At 40.4% G+C, this 12,375-nt stretch overlaps 1 long non-coding RNA gene across 2 annotated transcripts in view; it reads left to right on the forward strand.

The window, feature by feature from the left end:
* The first annotated feature begins 617 nt into the window (after positions 1–617).
* Positions 618–12,375, forward strand: part of LOC128931522 (uncharacterized) — an 85,109-nt gene continuing 73,351 nt past the window's right edge. The window contains exon 1 of one of the 2 annotated variants that reach the window (XR_013522943.1): positions 618–896. This is a non-coding gene — a long non-coding RNA (uncharacterized LOC128931522). The remainder of the gene's footprint in view (positions 897–12,375) is intronic. The other variant, XR_013522942.1, reaches the window with a different exon arrangement.

The following is a 12,375-nucleotide window of genomic DNA, read 5'->3' on the forward strand; positions in this document are numbered from 1 at the left end:
GAGGGTGACTGAGCTCAGGGGGTGAAGGGATGCTTAGAAACCACCTCTTTGAGGAGGAAGGCAGGACGTTCAATAAGAGCGGGTGGCTACCAAGGAACTAAATTTTAACACCACAAAGGTGAGTCCATCTCCCCGCAACCACAGGCATCCAACCCAGGAACACCTGGCTCCGCCTGGATGGCTGAGGTGCAGCTGGAGGGGGACTGAAAGGGTCAGACCACGGGATTGTTTTCCACTTTGGGCTTTTACACAGCAGTTTTGAAGACAAAAGGGCTTTTCAGCTAGGTTTGGTTCACCGTTCCCCTCCTCCCAGGCCCAAGCTTGGTCCCCAATGTCCCCAGCAATGCTTTGGACATCCCTCACTTTGCTGTTTTTTTGGGGGGCCACTGCCCACCCCTAGGTTGCGTGCTGTCCCTCCTAGAGAGAGGTGGATGGCCATGACATTCCAGGGAGGAAAAAGGGAGGGGCGAAGGGGCGACACCCTTCTAAAGTTTCACCCCAGAAAGGCATCCCACTCTGCCCAAGAGGCGCCCTCAGGCTACAACCTTCCCGTGAGCCTCCTCCCTTTGCCCCGCCCCTCAGCACGGGGGAGGGGCGCTGTGCAGCCGGCGCTCTCTGATTGCCTGCCGCGTCAGGGTTCCACGCCGGGATTGTGCTGTGGGCAGCTGTCGGCGCCTGCGTGCACAACGTGGAGAACCAGCGTTGGGAGTTGCTGGAAGTTGGAGGCGAGGGAGCGGTCACTCGCAATGAGCGCGGGCGGCACTGGGCGCAAGGTGGAGGGCAGTCCCTAGTCTAAGACTTTCCATCGCCCTCCGGCACCGCCAGTACCACGGACTCCACCCTGCTGCGGCCCCTCGGCGATGCGGTGCAGCTGCCACTCGACCAAGTGGGTTCAGGTACCACGAGGCACCGAGGCGTCGGGCACGCACCCTCGCTGCCCTTTGTGGCCATGGTGCCACCAGACCGGGGGCCTGGGAGAGGGTTGGGGACTGGGGCCCGCCACTGCTGGAAGGGAGGGGAAGACAAGCCTGTCCCAGTGACCTCTAACTTCCGCTGGCCTCCTCTCTGCCTCCATGCCTCTGGGGCATGCGCCCCAGACCCCCATCCGTCGCCCAGGGCCGGGGTGATCCAGGGGTCGGTGCTGGCGACAGTCTCGGGGAGGGTCTTCATGTAGACTTGAGGGTGTGCGTGCTGGTCCCTGCCCTCTGCCGCAGTGGGGCTGGGACTCAGCTGTTGGGTCCCCTCGGGTGCACAGGCTGGGATGTAGACGGAGCAGAACTCTGTGCTCCGGAGAGGCCGGCGTGGTAGTGCCTGCCTGGTAGGTGGCTCTGAACGACCCCCGGAAAGGCTGAGGCGTGGGTCTAGGCGTGAACGGTGCATTAGAGATGGTGTCCATGAGTGCGAGGGGCACAAAGAAAGCCCCCTTTCCACAGTAGAGTTCTGACTCCACTTCTAAAATACTTTTCTGCACGCCTCTGTATCTCATAAATCTATTTTATTATTTTTTGCAATGAAAAAAACAGCTCTGTTTTTGTAAAAAAAAAAAAAAAAGAATTTTCTATTAGGCCTAGAAAGAAACTTAAAAAGTGTTTCTTCTTTTATCTAATCGGAACTTGTGTATGTGCACACACCCGTGTGACAGAAAGAGCCAGGGAGACAGGGAGGGAGAGGAGGTGAAGGCAAGAAGAGAGAGAGCGATTAAAAAGCAAGTGCACTGTGGCAAGCTCGTCTGGACTAAGTGAGAAGCAGGCGGTTGTGGTGATGAGATAGGAGCTTGGAATGCTTCCTGGTACCAAGACTGTCATAAGTGGAATTGGGGCCTGAAAAAGTGACAGCAAAATTCAGCGTTCCTTTGACAACCACTCAGAAAATAGAATGTGAGGAAGCAGGAGGAAGGGAAGGTGTGGGGCCAGCCATGAGAATTTACCCCGCTGCTCCACGGATGCCTAGAAATGCTGGTCACGTGTAGGGCACAGGTGAGGGGAAGCCTGGACTGGTGGCATTAGTGCTGCCAAGCCATGTAGCCTGCTCTCTCAAGGGTGAATGTTCTTGCATAAGTAGTGGGGAAGATTATTCCCTAGTTTATATAGGCCCCATTTGTCCTAGACACAGATTTTAATGTTCTGAGGTGATCGCTTGCTTGATTGTCTGTGTAAAAGATCAGCAATTTTTTTTTTTTTTCTGGAAAGGTCTAGGCAGTAAATATTTTAGGCTTGGCAGCCCATATGGTCTCTGTCACAGCTACTGATCTCTGTGGTTGTGGTGTGAAAGCAGCCATAGAAATGGGTAATAAAGGAGTGGGGCTGAGTTCCAAAGTATTTTTATGAGAACTGAAAATTGCATTTTATATAATTGTTGACATGTCCCAAAATATTGTTACTTTTTTGAATTCTTTCACATTCGTGGCTCATGAGCTGTCTGACAAGAGACGACAGGCAGGAATTGGTGGATGGGCCATGGTTGCCCAAACCCTGTGTCCAAATCATGGCATTGTACAAGCAGGAGGGATCTCTGACCCTCTCTTTTTTTCCTCTTTCCTTCTTTTCAGTTTCTCATTGTGCTGATTTGGAAACCAGAAATCGAAAGCTCTGGGAAGTGAACTCTTTCTGACTTAACCTGTTAGTGGCAGTGTTAGGATAAAATTTCAGGTCTCAAGGAGCACTTCTTAGAGCCCAGATCAGACTGAATGCTGCTTTTGTGATTGCAGAAGGCATACCATCCTCTGGTACACTAGCTCCTTAGCGTCACCCTGAATCTGAAACTTAGTTCTTCATAAAGTCTTTTGTTCTATGATTCCTCAGTGCATCATTTGCTGATTTGCGCCAGTTATTCTGTTTAACACAACTGAGATATAGACATAAGCAAAGTTCCTACCCTTTAGGAACTCACTTCTTCAGGGCCTGGTTTTGATAATCCAGACAAAGCTACTTAAATGTAGTTTTATCCTTAAAAGCAAAATCGGCTGCACTTATGTAAGTTACAATAATAATTAGAATTTAGGAAAAATCCATTCTTAAAACAAGAAGGCAAAGAGAATAAAAAATAAACATCCAAGTCACCCTCTGACTGTGCGTTGGTTTTAAAACAACAAGACTATTATTTTAAGTGAACACAAGGAAAATTTTGCTACCAAGCGAGTACAATTTCAAACAGGTGATACATCGACTCCTCTCATTCCAGACATTTCCGAAAGTGCCCTTACTACCTACATTACTTCCTTCTGTAAAGCTCTACTGATTAAGACTTTATCTTTTGTGGTTGGATTTTTGCTTTTGGAATTACAATTCCAAAATTTTGCTTTGGGAATGAATGTCTCCCCATATTTGCCAGGGTAGTCTCCAAAGCCTGACCTTATGATCTGCCTACCTGAGCTGCCCAAAGTACTGGGATTACAGATGTGAGCCACCACACTGGGCATTTTTTTTTAATTACACTGAAGACTTTTGAAAGGGTTGTGTGTTGTATGAACTCCCTCCTCACCCAATTCTCATGGATGGGAAAATGCTGCTGCTTCATTTTAAAGCTAACGAGCTGCATGAACAGGAACTTCTAATTAACAATTCAAACTGATTAGCTCACGTCCCTGAAGGCTGGAGAACACGGGAACTGCTATCCCATCTGAATACAATCCAAAGGCAAAAGGCTGTGGCCAAGTTGAAATAATGGGGCAGATAGAAGCGATAAAGACTGGAGCTGGGAGTGGCCCGTACTTCAAGTTAAGCCAAACAAAGGTGTTTGCATGTTTTATATGGGCCAAATAGGAATTCCATAATCGAGAAAACCATTGATTTTAAGGAGGACGCTGCCCTAAAAAGCTTCCTGCCAGGGGTAAGGAAGAGGCTGCCCAGGACCCCCAGAGGCAGGTGGTAGGAGGGCTCTTAGTGGCTTCCTAGAAACTGTATTACCTAAGGTAGTGAACTGCTGTCAGAGATCCCTACCAGGAGAATTTCTCAGGAACGCATGAGAAAGGGCCCAAAACTGCATGACTGCTCCTAAAATGTGACACCATAATACAGCTGAACTATTCAATAAAGCCCTATCTGTTCCTCTGTCTCTCCTTTCTCCCTGCCCCTATCCAACCCTAGAAGAGCCAGAAAGCACTGCTAAGAAGTGAGGGTGAGTGGTCATAACCAAATACACTGCCCTCCTTTCCCTTCCCACTGTGGGTTTCTCAGGCTGAGGCTGTCACAGAGGAGGAGGGATGAAAATTGTTTTCGTTGATATTTTATCATGAACATTTATGAACGTACAACAAAGTTGAAAAAACTTTACAGTGAACACTTTAACTGTATCTTCACCAACTTGGAGTCTTGTTTTATCTCATGTCCATCCATAGATCCATCTTTCTATCCATCCAGTAATCCATTATAGTTTTTAGGCATTTTAAAGTAAATGGCAGACATCAGTAACTCAACGTGCATTAACTACTATTTGGTACCTTTCTTTTTCCTTTTGGTGTAAAGTTTACAAATGATGAAATGCAAAAATTTTAAGTATGTATTTACTGAATTTTGACAAAAGTATACATATGTGTAACCCAAAACTCTATCAAATAAAGAACATTACTATAATCCCTGATATGGTTTGGCTGTGTCCTCACCCAAATCTCTTCTTGAATTGTAGCTCCCAGAATTCCCACGTGTTGTGGGAGGGACCTGGTGGGAGAGAATTTAATCATGGTGACAGTTTCCCCCATACTGTTCTTGTGATAGTGAATAAGTCTCACAAGAGCTGATGCTTCTATAAGAGGAAAGCCCTTTTGCTTGTTTCTCATTTCTCTCTTGTCTGCCACCATGTAAGATGTCCCTTTGACTTTCTGCCGTGATGATGAGGCCTCCCCAGCCAGGTGCAACTGTGAGTCCCTTAAACCTTTTTTGAATAAAGTACCCAGTATCAGGTATGTCTTTATCAGCAGTGAAAAAACGGACTAATACAATCCCAGAAATTTTCCTCATGACTTGTCTCAGTCTCCAGCTCTGTACCCTTGGATTTTTTTCATCGTAGACTAAGTTTGCCAACTTTAGAAATTCCACGTAACTTGAATCATGTTGTGATAACCCTATATATAAGGCTCCCTTCAGTCCACAAAATAATTTTTATATTTATCAGTCAGGTTACACATATCAGTATCTCTTTCATTTTTATTGCTGAGTAGTATTTCATGCTATGAAATAACGTAGTTCGCTACCTGATCCTCTATTTGTGGTCACCAGAAACATTTTCAACTTTTGATTATTATGAGTAAAGCTATTGTGGTCTTCTATAAGTATTTTTATTAACATGTATTTTCACTAATTGGGGTAGATTCCTAACTCGGACATTTATTATAGATGAGATGTATATTCGTTCTGTAAGAAAATTCCAGAAATTTGACAAAGTAGTTGTACTGTTTTATAGTCCCATTAGCAATAGTTATAGTTGTGCTGTATTCTTGCCAACATTTGGTGTTTAGTCTTTCCCAACCTAGTTATTTTGTGGGGTGTGTAGTAGTATCTCACTGTGGTTTTAATCTGCATTTCCTTGATGTTAACCATTTTGTCCCACTTGTATATTATCTTTGCAAAGTGGCTCCCCAAATTTTTTCCCCTTCTAAACAGTAATTGTTCTCTTTTTTTCTTTTAGTTGTTCTGTCATCCAGGCTGGAAGGCAATGGTGCAATCTTGGCTCACTACAGCCTCTGCTTCCTGGGCTCAAGCGATCCTCCCACCTCAGTCTCCCAATTAGCTGATACCAGGCTAACTTTTTGTATTGATATTAGCCAACATACAAGGCTAATTTTTTGTACTTATACTAGGTATCAGGGTCTCACCATGTTGCCCAGACTAGTCTCAAACTCCTGGCCTTAAGCCATTCATCCTCCTCGGCCTCCCAAAGTACTGGCACTACAGGTGTGAGCCACTGTGCCCAGCCTTATTTTCAGGTTATAAAACTGCTTTCTATATTCTGGAAATCAGGCTCTTTACTGAAAATAGATTTATGACCATTTTCTGTCAGGCTGTGGCTTGCATATTCTTTTGTTTAATGTATCTTTTAATTTTCCCGGACACATTTTCTGCAAAATTTGTGTTAGTTTTTGTTGTATTTTTCAGATACTTTGTTCATTTCATCTAAGTTGCAGAATTTGTCACCATGACGTTGTTTATGATAGTCTCTTATTATCCTTTTCACGTCTGCAGGATCTGTAGTGATAGTTTCACTTCGCTTTCACTTCTGATATTGATACTGACCATTTGTGTTTCCTCTCTTTTTTTCATGATCAGAGTAGCTTAAGGTTTATTAATGTTGATATTTTAAAACAACCAGCTTCTTTGCTTTGTTAGTTTTCTCTATTATTTTGTCTGTCTTCAATTTGGTTTATCTCTGCACTTTTACCTTTATTGTTTCCTTCTTACTACTTCCTTGGAGTTTTCTTTGCTCTGTGTGTGTGTTTTCAATCTTCTTTAGGTGAACATTTACGTCATTGATTTTAGACCTTTCTCTTTTTCTTCTATTGCAGTATAAGCATGTACGGCTATACTTCCCTCTGGGAACTCCCATAGCTGTAATTCATAAGTGTTGGCATGTTGTGTTTTGATTATCATTTAGAATAAAATATTTTATATTCTACCTTTTGCTTTCTTCTTGGGCTTGTGTATTATATTTAATCTCCAAGTACTTGGAGCTTTCCTAGTTCTCTTATTGTTAATTTCTGTTTTAATCCTATTGTGGTCAGGTAACATACACTGCATGAATTCAATTTGATTTAATCTATTCAGTCTTGTTTTACGACCTAGCATGTGACCTATCCTAGTGAACACTACATGTACTTGAAACATACAGTAATCTGTGGTTATTGGGTGTCGTCTTCCATTGGTTTGTTTAAGATGGTGGAGAGTGTTGTTCAGGTCATCTGCATCTTGACTAAGATTTTGTCTAGTTTATCTATCAACTGCTTGGGAGATGGGTATTAAAATCACCAATCAAAATTGTGGATTGTTTGTTTATTCCTTTAGTTCAATTTTGTTTTGTGCAAATTGATGCACAAATTATTTTTAATCCATTTTTTTGATGAAATGACTCTTCTGTAATCATGAACTATCCCTCTTTATCTTTGGAAATACTGTTTTGACTTAAGCACATTTTATTTGGTATTAATATAGCTTCTTCACACTTCCATTGCTGACTGTTTGCATAGTATATCATTTTAAATGTACTCATTTAGGGTCAGGTACAGTGGCTCACACCTGCAATCCCAGCACTTTGGGAGGCTGAGGCAGGTAGATCACTTGAGGTCAAAAGTTTAGGACAAGCCTATCCGATGCAGTGAAACCCCAGCTTTATTAAAAATACCCCAACATTTAGCTAGGCGTGGTGGCAGGTTTCTGTATTCCCGGCTACTCAAAAGGCTGAGGCAGGAGAATTGCTCGAACCCAGGAGGCGGAGTTTACAGTGAGCAGAGATTGCACCACTGTACTCCAGCCTAGGGGATAGAGTAGGACACTGTCTTAAAAAAATTCAAATGTACTTATTTAGACCTACGTATATTTGCCTTCTTTTTTTCTATTCAAAGTGTGTATTTCATATACAGCACTGGGTCTTGTGGGTTTTTTAAATCAATTCTGGCAATCTCTGCACTTTAATTGGAGTATGTGGTATGATTCAATAACATTTAACGTTATTAAATACAGATTTATTAGTGGTCGAATGATGTAATTGGATTCAAGCTTACAATTTAATGGTTTGTTTCATTATTTTGTTTGTTTTCGTTTGCATCCCCTTCCCCACTTTTTGTCCTGTCCCTTTTCTCCTGATGTCTTTTGGACTTTTTAAATACTTTTAAAATTTCATTTTAAAGTATCTATGACTTATTAGATGTAGTGGTTGAATATTCCTTATCTGAATTCCTTGGGACTAGAAGTGTTTTGGATTTTAAACTTTTTTCATATTTTGGAACATTTACATATACATAAAGAGATCTCTTAAAGATATAACTGAAGTCTAAACACAAAATTCACCTATGTTTGCGTACACCTCATACACATAACGCAAATAAAATTTTACATATTTTTAGCAATTTTGTGCACGAATCAAAGTTTGTATACATTGAACCATCAGAAAGCACACATATCGCTACCTCAGCCATCGATGTGGATGAATTTCAGATCTTGGAATATTTTGGATTTTGGGGTTTATGGATCAGAGATGCTCAACCTCTACCTGTTTTCATTGTTGATTATTTTATGTGTTAAAATATGTAAAAAAAGGGTTAAGTTTTCAGCTGAATGAGATTTTTGAGTTTGGAAATTAAACTAAACAGGATTTTTCTTAAGTTCCAGGATACAGGTGCAGAATGTGTAGGTTTATTATATAGGTATATGTGTACCATGGTGCTTTGCTGCACCTATCAACCGTTCATCTAGGTTTTAAGCTTCACATGCACTAGCTATTTGTCCTAATGGTCTCCCCGTCTCACCCTCCTCTGACCCCCAACTGGCCCCAATGTGTGTTGTTTTCTCCCTGTGTCCATGTGTTCTCACTGTTCGACTCCCAATTATGAGTGAGAAAGTGTGGTGCTTGGTTTTCTGCTCCTGTTTTGAACTAGACAGAATTTCTTAATATCTTAAATTGCTCAGTGAAATAGAAAATATCAAAGATTCTACCCAACAGGTGGGTAAGAATGAGTCCACGTAGCAACTTTGATAAAGTGAAGGGAAATAACAAACCATTTCTGATTGCTCCCTGCCACAGTCAGTGCATTCAACCTTTTTACTGTCCTTTTATTATTTTTCATTGTTCTTACAGTCATTATTATTTTTCCCCAAATGAAAAAATAAAAGTGGTGGGATTGATAGTGAGGAAACAAAGACAGACAGCTGCCCATACACGTGAGTTTAACTTTTGAGAAATATAGTCAACATGATGATTTTCACACAGGGCTAGTAGGCCTTCTGCATCTGTTATAATTCCTGTTATGTTGTGGACAGAAAATAAATTTTTCTCTCCATGGGAACCTGTTAGTGATACTTGAGAACAATGTCAACTGTAGACCAAAACCGAATACAAGTGGAAATATTGTTTCATTTTTTTTGCAGTATTCCTTTTCTAAGACCTGAGATAGGAGGATAAAAAAGGAAAGAACTATTGACATGTGCAACAACATGGCTAAATATCAAAAACATTTTCTTGACTAAAAGAAACCTTACATATGGAGTGATCACAATATAATTCTATTTCTATCAAACTTTAAAATCTGTGCTGAAAGAATATTTAAAAGTATATTTGGGTTCGGGACCGACTAAGAGGAGGCAAAACTGAACTTTTTACTCTCTGCTGTGATCCAAAACCCATGCTATAAACTTTGTACACAGTATCTCATTTAATCCTCAAAATCACCCTAACAGGTAGTTACTGTCACTTCCCCTGCTTCAAACAGAACATAAAGCTCAGAGAATCCAGGTACTGTGTTTTTTTTTGTTTGTTTGTTTTGTTTTTGAGATGGAGTTTTGCTCATGCCACCCAGGCTGAAGTGCAATGGCGTGATCTCGGCTCACTGCAAGCTCCGCCTTCTGGGTTCAGGCAATTCTCGTGCCTTAGCCTCCCAAGTAGCTGGGACTACAGGAACGCACCACCATGCCCAGCTAATTTTTTGTATCTTTAGTAGAGATGGGGTTTCACCATGTTGACCAGGATGGTCTCGATCTCTTGACCTCGTGATCCACCTGCCTCGGCCTCCTGAAGTGCTGGGATTACAGGTGTGAGCCACCATGCCTGGCCCGGTACTGTGTTTTACACCTACTTAGAAGTCACCAATTCCTAAAGTTCTATAAAATGTTCTAAATAAAAATGAATAAAGTAGGCAAAAAAGACCATGTAAATAGCATTTCTACAAATATCTCCTAAGACAATTTTCACATCGATGTCCAAAGACATTTACAAGAACGTTTTCCACAACACTGTTTAAAATAATAGAAAACTACAAGCAACTAAATGTCCATGGAAGAGTTAGATTCTTTCTCTTATTTCCGTATAATGCAATACTGTGCTGATGTAGAGATATTATATTCATTTTTAAAAATTACATTCACCTTCTTCTTATGGATCCAAGGAGATATGTTAGAGAATATCTATTGCATTTGGACATAAACATAAATACAAAGGAAATAGTAGGGGCTCTCTACAAGTGGTTATATATTGGAAGAGGAAGAAGAGAAAAATAAAAGGGATCATGAACTTTGTATATGCTTTGGTAGTGTCTGGTTTTGTATATAACTTGAATTTTTCATAAATATATTTTACAGTCTGCATAATTACTAGGTAAGAAGACAAGTAAGTCACTTTAGTAAAAGTTCTTCCAATTACTGCAACTGATTTCTACAGCCAGAATGTTCCCAGAACCTGAAAAGAGGAAGCACTAGAAATGGAAGGCAGAAATACTGACACTAGAGGGCCAGAGCTGGAGAGGGTGGATCTAATGCAGCAAATCCATCAGCAGTTCTCATCGCCATCTTTGAGAAACCTCAAAATTTTCCTTGCTTAATAAATGAGTTAAATTGAAAACAAATCCATGACAGTGGTGCATGAGAAAGGTTACATGTGTCCTGAATAATAAGTCTGTGCACAATATAAATTAAAACATACCATTTTACATTCATAAGATTGACAAACAAAAAGTAAAAGCCTAGGAATATCAAGTGAAGCCAAACACAAAACAAGTTTCCCCACATTTCCTGTGGGAATACCAATTGTTACAACTACTTTAAACAATTGGAAATTCATAGTAAAAATGAAGACAAGCCTCCCCTACAATTTACCAATCCCTCTTCTGGGAACACAGTAAGAGAGATTCTTCCCAAGAAACCTGTAAACAAATGTATATGGCACTATGCATGTAATTGTACATCGTGGTATTTCCATATGGTAAAGTATTATTCGGCAGGGAAAGTAAGTAGACCAGAGGTAGACATTTCAATATCAATAAGTTTTAGAAAAATAAAATGGAGTATAGGAAGCTGCAACTATATCTGTAATGCTTTGTTTTGCCAGGAAAATAAAGGGACACGTGGGGAGGGCAAAGGACAACAAAAACTAAACAATCTGAAACACATGCAGAAAAATACCCATATTTTAAAATTTTCCATTGCTGCTTATATTAGTTTCTGTCTTTTCTATATGCTTGAAGTACTTGATAATCAAGAAAATATAAAAGGCATAGGAAAAAGTATTCTGAGAAAATACATCGAAAGGTTTATGGTTATTAGATTTGGTAAGATTTTAAATGACTTTAATTTTCTTTGTTATATCTCTATATGTCCTAGTCATACCATATTAAATGTGTATTTCATTTATGACAATAAAAATGTATTGTTTAAAAACTCATATATATGCAGTTTTATCTGACATATGATGAAACTCTACGAAACATAGATTCAGCAAAAATACTGAGAACAAGAACAAAAATAATGATATTAAGAGTTGTTGACTTTTGGATGGAGCTATGAGTGACTTTACATTTATCTCTAAACTCGATTTTTCTATAGTGGGCAAATAAAATATTTGTGAAAGCTAGATTAAATAGAAAGCTATAGGTTTTAAATGAATTCAAATAATTGTCCAGCATGATAAAATGTTCATATTCCTAAATATGAACTACTTTACAAAAGCACCAGTGATTTTAAAGAAACATTAGATGATTTTTAAAGGAAGTCAGTTATGATGCTGCAGTTTATAGTGATACTGAGTGTTTGCTAGCTCCACTAATCAAGATATTAAGTTAATAGTATATAATATGCCATAAAGAAATTATATAAGCAGAGGTTACTGCAAAAGGAGAACACAATGATTTTAAGTGGGCTGGTGACCTGAATTTCTTCCACTGAGGGGAAACATCAGAGTCATTTGATCAATGAAGTGCCTTTTATAAATCTTCAGGAAATCTCCTATGAAGGCTTTAAGAAGATGGATTTCTTATTACTTCTGATGTATGTTCCCATGAAATTTTTCCATTGCCACCATGGGCCTGCCCAGCCTAAGAGATGGAAACTGTGAGTCCAGCCCACTGACGCCCACCATCAGTAAGAAGATTGCACACTGAGGAGGCCATGACCAGCCTGCTGACTGAAATCTATACTGTAAAAGGATGATGCTGCTCCAGAAATCCTGAAACCCTGCCCTAGGATCAATGAAAAGTGGTGTCAACCTTAGAATTTCAATATGCCTAGGCAGATAGTTATCTTTAAATATAAGAACAGTATCATTTTATGGAGAAACCAAAAGAATACAGAAAAATTCTACAGTAGTCTACTCTGCCCTTCCTCCCCGTTCCATCTTGTTAGTAACAGCCAAATCCAGGCACAAAGATGTCCTAACTTCTACACCTGAGGTTGCCCACAATGTGTG

This window comes from Callithrix jacchus, chromosome 10, assembly GCF_049354715.1.
Source record: "Callithrix jacchus isolate 240 chromosome 10, calJac240_pri, whole genome shotgun sequence".
Taxonomy (NCBI): Eukaryota; Metazoa; Chordata; class Mammalia; order Primates; family Cebidae; genus Callithrix; species Callithrix jacchus.